Genomic DNA, 12931 nt, shown 5'->3' with positions numbered 1-12931 from the left:
ACAAGGACCGCTCTAGAAGATGTTCACCCCCACGGCAACTGTGAATGAATCGATGCCTTTCATGGTGCTTGCCCTAATGTACCAATTGTGCCATCTTCTTAGTTGCCACGGTCCTTCTCTTAGTTGCCAGTCATAAATGAATGGTTTGCCATTCTCAAACTCATGTGGCACGTCTGGGGAATTGATATAGTTGAGATAGTCATCGAAGGTCTGTTTGAACCCTTTTAATTTTCTATTATCAAATTCGGCATTTATGATATCTTTGTCCCTTCCTCGGAATGCCGTTACCATATAATGTTTCTTGGACGCACTTTTTGCTTTGTGCTTGTGCGTCCTTACCATCACTGGCACATCGGCACGCTTAGGTTCCTCTGGTTGCGATTGCTCTGGTTGATCGGGCATTGGCTGATCAGGCACCGCTTCAATTTCACCCGTCGCTAGCTTTGTAGGCTCTGCTCTACATCCTTTTCTGTCTGAGGTGATGCAACGGGAGGCTCCAGTACTGGAGGTGATGCAACTTGTGGCTCTGGTACTGGAGGTGATGCAACTGGTGGCTCTGGTCCTGGAGGTGATGCAACTGGTGGCTCTGGTCTAGAGGGTGAAGCAATAGGACTATCCCTCGGACTGGCTACGACTGGTGGACGTGACGGTGACACCGGTATCCTTGGTGGACGATCAGTTCCATCCGTTGACCCTAGTTCAATATCATTCTTGTGCCATAGTATGAATTGGTCGACGGCATCTCCAAGGTACACAATCTGCTCAGTAGTTGGAAAGTCGAGCTCGTGCATCCGGTAAGCCTCAATGACCGTCCGGACCTCTACCTTGGCGTAGTCATCCGGAATGTCTTGGCAATGAAACCTGTGGCCTGGTATGAACCTCCCAGTTGCAACGAGTATTTTCTTTCCCACCCTGCTGACCGGAATCAAGAGCTTGCACGGAGTATCCTCCGTTACATCATCGAAAGGATAGCTCGGCTCAGGCTCTAAAACAGCAGCACCGTGCTTCATTTTCTGACTCCAGTATATATTGCATTCGTCACGAGCTGCTGCCCTAGCCTGAGTTCATTTTCTGACTCCAGTATATATTGCATTCGTCACGAGCTGCTGCCCTAGCCTGAGAGTCAATCTCTTCCTTGTAGCGATCACGCTTCTTGTAGGTATGAGCATCCTGTTTGAATCCATCCTTCCAGTTAGTCTTTGAGGAAACTCCCCGTACACGGCCAGAGTGCTCCGGTTTGCCCAAGGCATAGGTCAGCTTGTCCCGGTCTCTATCTGGCATGAACGTCCCTGCCTGTTGCTACGTGACGATGTTCTTTATCTTGACAGCTACCTCGTGGAGCTTCTGATCCTTGAATACTACATCCCCCTCAGGGGTGAAGGCCGGTGTTCTTGCACGCACCCAGTTCCTGCTTCGTGGGTTGTGATTTTTCATAGGAACGGGTTTCCCAGCCTTCTCCATCTCTTCATCTTGTTTTGCCCATTTCTTCACCGCTTGCTGGTAATTGGTCGATCCTAAATGATGTGGATATTCATTCCTTCTTGCTAGCTCAGCCATCTTCTGGCTCTTCTCCTTTTCTTCTGCCGATGTCTTAAGGGCAACGAACTCATCCCACTGGGCCTGTGTTATCCTTCCGTAGTCCTTAAACGGCGTGAGTCCCTTCTGGACATATTTCTTATTTTGGTCCGTTTTCCAGTTTCACCACAGCTTCCCCATTGTGTTCAACGCATAATCCTTGGCTTTATCGTCGTCTGTCCCCTCTGGATATTCAAACTTGCTTTGCAGCGACGTCCAACAGCTGTTGTTTCGACTCTCTGGAACTTTCTTCCAATCTTTCCATGTGATCTCCACGATATCCCTGACCACCGCCCCACATTGGTTGCTATACTTCGAACATGAGTCTTCCGGTGACAAGGGTTCCCCTGTCTCACTCATCCGCGTTAGCACGCTTACTTCCTTCAACAACATGATGTGACCATGGCTACTATGGATACGACCATTGCTCACATCATGAATCAACAAGAAGACATCAAGATCAAGTCCTCCATGTGCTGCAATCTGATTCGGCCACGTGTTACATTGCTGATTTCAAACGGCCGCCAAATCTACATACGTGCTCCGTTTTGGGCCCGTGAGTACTTGATGGAAAGCTCTCGAAGTCCTCCTTCCAACGGATCCAGCCTCATCTCGGAATTCTATCTCGTTTGGCTGCAATCACAGAAGCAAGGTGCTGCGTCACCTGTATTGGGCCAATGGGCTTGTAACTTTGTTTGGGACCCTGGCCCATGTGGGGCCCATGTGGGGTGCGCCCCAATCTGGTGGAGCACGACCCTTGGACCCTCTTGGTCGTCCTCCCACCTCTATAAATAGTTAGGTACCCCTTCAGGGTTTCTTGGGTTTTGATAGATTAAAGTTTAGCCATTGCTACTTGCTTGCAGCGCGTGTGTCGGCTAGACCGTCCGTCTGCTTGTTCTTCGGAACCCCAACTTATCATTTGTATTAAATTCCTATTTGCAATATCAGATTGCTTTTTATCTTGTTCTTGCTTGTTTCTTCGATTTGCTTGCAGGAATAGGGTTGATCTGCACCGGCAAGATCAACAACCCACGGAGAGGTGTATCGATCGCTAAGGCGCAACACAATGTCTCGTACGGTTGTAGTCGGATCGTCAACGTTTCTCCCAAATCGTAGTTATCACAACTCACCGAAAGATCGGGCCAACAACAGCCTTGAGTGTCGAGAGGAACTCAGGGTTCATCAGGTGGTATCAGAGCTTTCGTTGCTCGGTGAGTTTTATCTACCCATAACCAGAAAATTGCCATACAAAATAAATTTTATCCTGTACCTAGCCATTTTGTGCCATTGCATTGTTTTTATCAGTTTTTGCTTTGTTGAGTTTTGTGTTGCATTGTCGAGTCGTGTTGCTGGTCTTAGCGTTTAGTTCGTTTAGAGTTTCGAGTTCTGGTCACGTTTCGTACCACTGTCATCGCCCCCGCCGTGTCTTTGTTGTCGTCGGGACCTAGGAAAACGGAATCATCTTGTTGTCGGGGTTTCGTTTTTCTAGTTTTCAGAAGTTTTTGTCGGTCGGTCTTGGAGTTGCTGAGTTGCATCAAGGGTTTGTCGTCTGTATTCGGCCGTGCTTGTTTCTCTTGCGCGAGGAAGAGGAGAGAAAGAAAAGATAACAGATCTGTTTTTGGAGGAAGTTTTGCAGACTAGATCAATCAGGTTGGTTAGTTTCCATCTAAGGCCAAACTTTCCAAACTCTCCCCACGCGTGAAGACCGGTTAGCGCCATCTCCTTTTGTCGCCCACTTTAGCTGAGTCCGACTCCCTCCCTCTCACGTCGGTTTCGCCTGTTCCGAGTTGTGTCAAACACCTTGGTGAATTTTTGTTTGGTGTCGGTTTCGAGATCCGTTTCGAAAAACGGAATCAGTATAAATTCAGCATTCCATTTTTGTATAATTTTTAATTTTGGTTTGGACTTTTACAGTTGAGTCCTTGTAATTTTCATATTTACATTTGAGTCCCAGTAATCTTGCATTGAGGTCCTTGAGTTGTTTTTGCAGAAAAAAAAAATAAAATAAAAAAAAGAAAGTAAGGAAAAGGCAGGAAGGTGCATAAAAAGAAAAAAGAAAAGAAAAGCCGCACCAAAAAAAAAAGGAGAGAAAAAAAAGAAGAAGAAAGAAGGAAGAAGAAAGAAAGAAAAAAAAATCAGTTGTATCTTTGAGCTGAAGATGATCTATCAGAGTGTGCCTAAGTTGTTTCTAGTGCTATCCTGTGGTATCGCTTGTGTCTAGGCTCACGTCTCTAGTACGTTCTAGCCTAGGACCAGCACGGTACTTGACTTTGAACCATTATTCAACTTTGCATTCTCTGATTTGAACATTTGCTATCCCTTTGCTACATATTTAAGCCTACCCAGAGCTCCACAGATCTGATTGCAGCCGTACAACAAGTGTTTGCCAAGGCATCGATACATCCAACCTCTATTGGGGTGCTTGGTTAAGTCGGTGTACATCACCATTCCGCTTGCTTTGGTAAGAACTTGTAAGAGCTTGGTTAAAAGCTTGAGTGTGTGTGATATTTGAGCTGCCACTACCTAGTAGTTGATACGAGCATGCATATTTTTGTGTGTTTCTTGTTTGCTACTAACCATGGCAGGATTGCGTAAGGGAATACGAGAACATCGACTTCTACACCTTCGACGAGATATGACGACTTCTCCAAATGATGCATATGAGGTACATGACTATAATTTTGAACAAGTTGCATCTAAGTTACTCTTCTATGATGGGAAGTATGATTCTGTTGCATACATTGATTGGGAGCTAGCAGTAGACAATGAATTTGATATATATGATTTTTCTGATGCTCAAATGATTAAGGCTGCTAGTAATAAGTTTACCTCTTCTGCATTATTTTGGTGGACTTATGTTAGTAATAAACCTGAAACTTGGGATGAATTGAAAACCATGATGAGAAAACGCTTTGTGACATCTTATTACAAATGTACTCTTCGGGAGAAATTAGAACATCTGAAACAAGGTGACAGAACTGTTAGGGAGTACATTCATGAATTTAAGGTCTGTATCATCTACAGTGGTCTCAAAGAGTGCAATGAAAATACAACGCGTAGATTTTTCAATGGGCTTAATTCTGAAATTCAGGTTTTGCTTGATAATGTGACATATAATCATATTGGGCACCTATTCATGCTTGCTCGTAGCATTGAGAGTCAGATCATATCAAAGGCGAGGATGCATGACCAATGTGATTTATCTCCTATTTCTGAATCCCCAATATACTTATGTAATGGTGATGTGCAAACATTGGAGGAGCAATCTTTTGTCTCCCCTGTTACTAACGTTTTGCAGGAAGATCAGCACATCCAAGAAAAGGAGAATGGTATACTTGAGAAGAAAGAGGATGAAGCACCTGCGATGTCTGAAGAAAGTTCGCAAGGTAAATTAAATGGTGCTGAGAGAAATGAAGGTGAGTATTCTCAAGGTGAGCTACACTTGTCCACTTTTCATGCTATAGTAGAGCAACCATTAGTGGAATCAATTGCTGAGTTGCCTTTGTCACAAGTTGATTTACTTGCTATTCCTTGTGATAAAGAAGAGTTGTGTGATAATGTTTCACTTATATCCATGCCACAACTAGTGAATGAACATGTTAGTTCTACTATTTCTTTGTGTGCTGATTCTAAGCATGTTGTTCACATTGCTAATGAAGTAGAAGAACGCGAATTGCTATCTTCTTTAAATACTTTGGGCTATGTTCAGTTTGATGATTTTTGTAAGCTCGATAATTTGAAGGAGAAATTATTTGCTAAATCTGATTTGCCATGTCCAACTAATGCTATTTTTCATATCTTTGGCGAATATAATGATAGAGGAATATTTTTGGTGCATAGAGTTTACATTTGTTCGGATTTAGAACATCTTGTAGTTCTGGATAAAATATGCAAGCTAGAGAGACATGTTACTGCTAATCATATTGTCTCGAGTTTGTCTTGTTTTGATTGCAAGAAACAGGTTGTTTTCAGGGGACTGCGCGAAGAGCACCATATGGAAAAACCGAGGACGGTTTTCCGTGAAGAAGGGGAGGATGATGTGACCATGGCTACCATGGATACGACCATTGCTCACATCATGAATCAACAAGAAGACATCAAGATCAAGTCCTCCATGTGCTGCAATCTGATTCGGCCACGTGTTACATTGCTGATTTCAAACGGCCGCCAAATCTACATACGTGCTCCGTTTTGGGCCCGTGAGTACTTGATGGAAAGCTCTCGAAGTCCTCCTTCCAACGGATCCAGCCTCATCTCGGAATTCTATCTCGTTTGGCTGCAATCACAGAAGCAAGGTGCTGCGTCACCTGTATTGGGCCAATGGGCTTGTAACTTTGTTTGGGACCCTGGCCCATGTGGGGCCCATGTGGGGTGCGCCCCAATCTGGTGGAGCACGACCCTTGGACCCTCTTGGTCATCCTCCCACCTCTATAAATAGTTAGGTACCCCTTCAGGGTTTCTTGGGTTTTGATAGATTAAAGTTTAGCCATTGCTACTTGCTTGCAGCGCGCGTGTCGGCTAGACCGTCCGTCTGCTTGTTCTTCGGAACCCCAACTTATCATTTGTATTAAATTCCTATTTGCAATATCAGATTGCTTTTATCTTGTTCTTGCTTGTTTCTTCGATTTGCTTGCAGGAATAGGGTTGATCTGCACCGGCAAGATCAACAACCCACGGAGAGGTGTATCGATCGCTAAGGCACAACACAACGTCTCGTACGGTTGTAGTCGGATCGTCAACGTTTCTCCCAAATCGTAGTTATCACAACTCACCGAAAGATCGGGCCAACAACAGCCTTGAGTGTCGAGAGGAACTCAGGGTTCATCACAACATGTTCTTCCCTCGCTCGCCCCTTCTTTTCTTGGGTTTGCTTAAAGCTGTTGTGCGCACGACAGCTGTAGCTTCAGCTTCAGGTTCAGTTGCGGCTTGGGCTTTCCTTTTCGAGCGACGTGGAGCATTCAACTATTGTTTGCAATTAACGTGACTTTAATTAAAATCCATAGTTCGCAGTTAATATGATTGGAACTAAACATATATTATATGCTAAGTACCACCGGTTCGGGGGGAACGTAGTCGGAGTCAACTTCATTGTCGCTACCGCCCTTTCTCTTCTTTGCAGGAGAAGGATGGGGGTCACTCGGCGAGTGATACGATCCACTGCCTGGTTCACTTGAGCTAGACGACGAAGATTCCTCCGCGACTACTTTCGTGCAAATATCTTCCTCCATGACTAGCTGAGTTTCCTTGCCCTTGTCACCCGTGGGTTGCTCTTGGATGGGTTTGTCCATTGATATCGCTTGAAGGTGAATTTATGTAAGTTGCGAAATGGAATCATTTTCTTATTGTAAATCCGAAAAGAAGGCAAAATTTAGATACTAATTTTGTACAACAACTATAAATATTGTTATCGCCAGCAAACTCCTTGATCGCTTAAAGCAATCAATGAAATTGGTAACGGCATCAATATTACAATCCACCAACCCTGACCATTTCAAACTACCTAATTAAGTTCCTTAATTATCAAAGAATGACATAATACAAAATGCATGGAGAATTATGGTGTTTAGGTCGGTTCTGTCCATGGACTACACTGACCAATCCACCATAATTCGCTATGCATTTTGTATTCTGTGATGGTTTGATAACCTAGGAACTACATTAAATCTACGGCCAATCTATCAATTCTTCCATTTAAGCTACATTTCAAACCCTAAACCTAATTAAGTTCCTTAATTATCAAAGAATAACAGAATACAAAATGCATGGAGAATTTTGGTGTCTAGGTCGGTTCCGTCCGTGGACTACACTGACCAATCCACCATAATTCCCTATGCATTTTGTATTCTGTGATAGTTTGATAACCTAGGAACTACATTACATCTGCGGCCAATCTATCAATTCTTCCATTTGAACTAAATTTGAAACCCTAAACCTAATTAAGTTCCTTAATTATCAAAGAATGACATAATACAAAATGCATGGAGAATTTTGGTGTCTAGGTCGGTTCCGTCCATGGACTGCACTGACCAATCCACCAAAATTCCCCATGCATTTTGTATTCTGTGATGGTTTGATAACCTAGGAACTACATTAAATCTGCGGCCATTTTAAGCTAAATTTCAAACAACACATTTTGATCGCCATAGTATCAAACTAACAAATTACTCAATTTCAGTCAAACTAACAAATTTGTGCATCTAAATATTCACCCACAGTCATCTCAATGAATCATATTCAGATATATATATATATATATATATATATATATATATATATATATATAAATTGCAGAAACTATGCACGCTTTCAGATCAGCAATGGCTAGCAACAGCATAGGCCTGAATAAAAGAAAGTGCATTTCATTTTGGAAAAAAAGTGCAGCAATACATATGTACAGGTCCATTTCATTTTGGAAAAAAAGTGCAGCAGCAGAACAATTCCTTTTCTTAATATGTTGAGCACAAGATCAATTTTGATTGTACAATTTAAATCACATTTGCAACAAGAAAACAAAGGACAGTACTCATACATGCCTCTATCATCGATAAAACTCAGTGGCTGCACATCTATTTTAGTTGGTGCACAAAAAAGTCAGTGGCTGCACAAACTCATACATGCCTCTATCAACACAAAAAAAACTGCATCCACCCAAATTTTCACCACCAATTAACATTCATAAAAAATTCATCCCAATTCAGCCATCAATTCATCTCATATCACATTCATCGTCCATCAATTTTCATCACATTCATCATGCATCAATTCATCTCACATCACATTCATCATGCATCAATTCATCATTTCAATTTTACAGAATGGGGAGGAGGAGCAGAGGAGGGGGTGTACCTCGGCTTCTCGGCACGGCTCACCGTGGAGTCCCAGCGCGGCGGCGACGGCGGTGGCGCGGAGGAGGAAGAGGCGGCGGAGCTGGTCCCGGCATCGACGACGAGTCCCGGTGGCGGCGGCGTCGACAACGAGGACCCGGCGGCGGCGATGACTCCCGAGGTGGAGGCGGCGTCGACGACAAGGAACCGGCGGAGGAAGAGGAGGTCCCGGCAGCGGTCTTGGCGGCGGCGGCGGTGGGAGGAGGAGGCGGCGGAGCTGGTCCCGGCGTCGACGACGAGTCCCGGTGGCGGCGGCGTCGACGACGAGGACCCGGTGGCGGCGATGACTCCCGAGGTGGAGGCGGCGTCGATGATGAGGAACCGGCGGAGGAAGAGGAGGTCTCGGCGGCGGTCTTGGTGGCGGCGGTGGGAGGAGGAGGCGGCGGCGGCGGCGGAGAAGAGGAGCCGGCAGACAAGTCCCGGTGGTGGCGACAACTCCCGACGTGGAGGAAGGAGGAGCCGGGGAGAGGTGGAGCTCGATCTGGCAGCGGTGGTGGTGGAGACGGCGGGCCGATCGAGGAGGAGGATGCGGCGGCCGTCGGTCGGAGAGGAGTTGGATCTAGCGGTGGCGGTGGAGAGGAGGCGCGAATGGATCTAGCGGCGGCGGTGGAGGTGCGAATGGAGGAGCTGTGTCCGAAAAGTGGATGGCGCGAATGGAGGAGGAGGCGGCGGCGGTGGCGGGCGCTAGGGATATCGCTGGCGGCGGCGCTCGAAATTTTGGCAGCCTGGCGGCACAAATTTTAGGGTTCGCGCGCCTCCGGGACTTAGGATATTTTCAGCCGCACGCGCTAGCTACTTATAGGCGAAGACATCTTCGCTGGCAGAGGAACGCGCCGACCGCTAGCGAAAACATTTTCGCTGGCGGAGGATTCCGTGGGCCGCTAGCGAAAAGGGTTTTCGCTGGCGGCAAGCTTATGTGGGCAAAGCCGGCCGCCAGCGAAAACCCTTTGGTCCCACATGTCATTCTCAACTGAAAAAATAATTTTATTTATTTTTACACAGATATGATTAATTTATCAAAAAAATAAAATATGATTTTTTAATGTTTGCGCCTGATATTTTTTTAATGCATGCATACAAATAAATTTATACCAAACTATTTCTTGATCCAACAATTATCATGTCACCATATTCCATATACAAAAATTCATCTCATCCATCATTGTCACACATTATAATACATTAAAATTCATCGATACGTCCAACATGATATACATAATGAATTAGCATCTAACACTTTTCCTTACACCTTCATTTCTCATGTATGGCTTTGGTGATTCACCAATTGATTCTTCGACGCGTAAAATCTCGTTTCGAAAATCTATGAATAGTGTCATGTTCTCATATTGATTGTATGCCTCGACATCTTCGACATCATCAACTCCCAAAATCCTTTGTTTTCCCAAAATAACTATGTCTTTCTTCAAATGAGATGGGTCTGTCACATAGAAAACTTGAGCGACCCGATCGGCAAGCACCCATGGGTCATCCTTGTGGCCTACGTTGTCAAAGTCGACAATTGTCAGCCCAAAGTTGTCCACAGACACGCCGGCTGGGTGTTTCACCCATTGGCACCGAAACAGTGGAATCTACATATTTGGCCCGTAGTCTAGTTCGCAGATTTCTTCTATGAATCCATAGTATGTGCTCTTTTGCCCAGTTGTGTCGATTGCTTCTACTCGAACGCCACTGTTTTGGCATGCACTTCTTTTGTCTTTCGCTTTTGTGTAAAACGTGTATCCATTCAGATCATATGCTTGCCACGAGGTATACACACTTGATGGCCCATCAGTTAGCATTTTAATTGTTCTTTCTTCCATGGTATGGCCATCTGGTAGATCGAGGTTCTTGAACCATTCAGTAAAGTGATGCTTGTGTTTCTTCATGATCCATCTATTAGATCGACCCACATTTGTTGCTTGTAATTCATGCAGGTGTTGCTCTATGTACGGCTCCACTATTGTGAGTTACTGCAGCACAGTGAAATGAGCATCTTTCACTTTTTTGTAGTCATTGTCGTGGATTCTTTTCTTCCCTTTTGTTCCTTTCCCAGATAATCTACCTTCATGTCGAGGTACCGGTAAACCAATTGCTTTCCCATCTTTTAGGTAATCAATGCAACACTCAACGACCTCCTCGATTGTGTATCCCTCTATCATGGATCCCTCTGGGTGGGCGCGGTTCCGTACGTAGCCTTTTAGAATGGATATGTATCGTTCGAAAGGCCACATCTGATGCAGGTACAGGGGCCCAAGTGCAATTATCTGAGGCACGATATGAACTATGAGGTGTTGCATCATATCGAAAAATGATGGAGGGAAACACATCTCAAGCTCGCACACTGTCTGTATAGCGAAAGCCCGGAGAGGACCTAACTCTTCAGGATCAATTACTTTCTGAGATATGGAATTGAAGAAATAACACAGCTTTGTGATGACCAGCTTTATGTGAACTGGTTCGACTGCTCTAATTGCAATGGCGAGGAATACTGTGAGCATTACATGACAGTCATGGGAATTGTAGCCTGAAAGCGACATATCCTTCATCGACACTAGTCGCTTAATGTTTGAGGAGAAGCCAGTAGGCACTCTCACCCTATGTAGGGATTTGCACAATGCCATTTTCTCCTCTCTTGTCAAGGTGTAGCAAGCAGGCGGTATGTACACTTTTCCATTATTACCTTCATCCACAGGATGAAGCTCTTTCCTTATTTGCATATCCATGAGGTCCTTACGTGATTTCAGCCCATCCTTGGTCTTAGTTGGTATGTCCAGTATAGTCCCAATGGTGCTATCGAAGACATTTTTCTCTAGGTGCATGACATCGATAGAATGGCGTATGTCTAAATCTTTCCAGTACGGAAGGTACTTAAAGAAAATGGAGTGCTTCTTGAATGGCACGCTAGGGCTTGCTGGCACTTCGGCATCATTTCTCTTCCGCTTATTTGTTTCCTTCTTTTTTACCTTCCCAAAAACAACCTTCAGGTTTTTGGTCATTCTGAACACTTCATCACCCTTCTATGGTTCTGGTGCTACACCTTTCTCAACAGTGCTGTCGAAATATTCTACTTGGGAGCGGTACGAGTGATTCTTTCTTAAGAAACGCCGGTGCCGCATCTACACTTGCTTCTTCGATCCCTTAAGATACCTGTACACGGTACCATCCACACAAATAATGCAACCCGTCTTTCCCTTGATCTGTCCCAATAGGGAAAACAGTGCGGGCAAGTCATTGACGGTGACAAAGATAATTGCATGTAGCGTGAAATACTCCCGCAGGAATTCGTCCCAAACTCGGATCCCATGTTCCCACAAATCATGCATATCCTCCAGCAAAGACTCTAGAAACACATCCATGTCATTGCCAGGTTGTCGTGGTCCCTGTACAAGGATGGTCAACAAGATATACTTCCTTTTCTGACACAGCCACGTTGGGAGGTTGTACATGGTTAGGAGTACTGGCCACGTGCTGTGTGAGCTGCTCAAGTCACCGAATGGATTCATTCCATCGGTGCTCAATGCAAACCTTACATTTCTTGGGTCCTCTGCAAACTTATGATACTTTCTGTTAGATTCCTTCCACTGTCTTGCCTCTGCAGGATGTCAAATCATTCCATCCTTTTTTCACTTTTCATGAAGCCAGCACATCAATTCGGCATCCCTTGGGTTTGAGAACAAACGCTTCAAACGATCTTTCACCGGAAGGTACCACATGACAAGCTGTGGAATCTTCTTTTTGTTACTGTCTTTGCATGGATCGGACTCTTCTATATCGTCAAGGGCAACATCCAGATCCTCGGACTGGCTACGGCTTGTTTTGTATTGACTACTCTTGCATGTTGGACATCTGTCCAAATCCTCGTACTCTTTACGGAATAGGATACAGTGGTTAACACACGCGTGTATCTTTCGCACACCCAGTGACAAAGGGCATATAAGCTTCTTCGCTTCATAGGTGCTTGTTGGCAGGGAGTTGGGTTGCGGAAAAAGTTTCTTCAACAGAACCAACAAGTCATTAGAACTACTATCGGACCAACCATTTCTGGCCTTCAATCTCATAAGCTCAAGCACCATCCACAACAATGTGAAATCCTTCTCACAGCCCTTTGCCTCATTGTACAATAGATCATTCAATGCCTTTTTCAATGCATCAAAGTTATCCAACCCACGGGCGGACCCAGCAACAATCTTAGGTTCAGCATGACGCAACATCTCTTCCAAATCTGCAAAATTACCATCATCTACGCTGACATTACCATCATCGGCATCATCAACTGTACTGTGCTGACCATTGCCACCAACAACATCATCATCATCAACAAGTTCTACTGCACTTCTTCTTCTTCTTCTTCTTCTTCTTCTTCTTCTTCTTCTTCTTCAGCTACTACAATGACATCCTCGTCCCAGCTCAACACTTCGTCGTGTACTGTAGCCTGGTTTGGAACTTGCTTGCTTGGGATCTTTCCATGATGT

Source organism: Oryza sativa, chromosome 8 (assembly GCF_034140825.1).
Source record: "Oryza sativa Japonica Group chromosome 8, ASM3414082v1".
NCBI lineage: Eukaryota > Viridiplantae > Streptophyta > Magnoliopsida > Poales > Poaceae > Oryza > Oryza sativa.
This window is presented reverse-complemented; position numbering follows the sequence as displayed.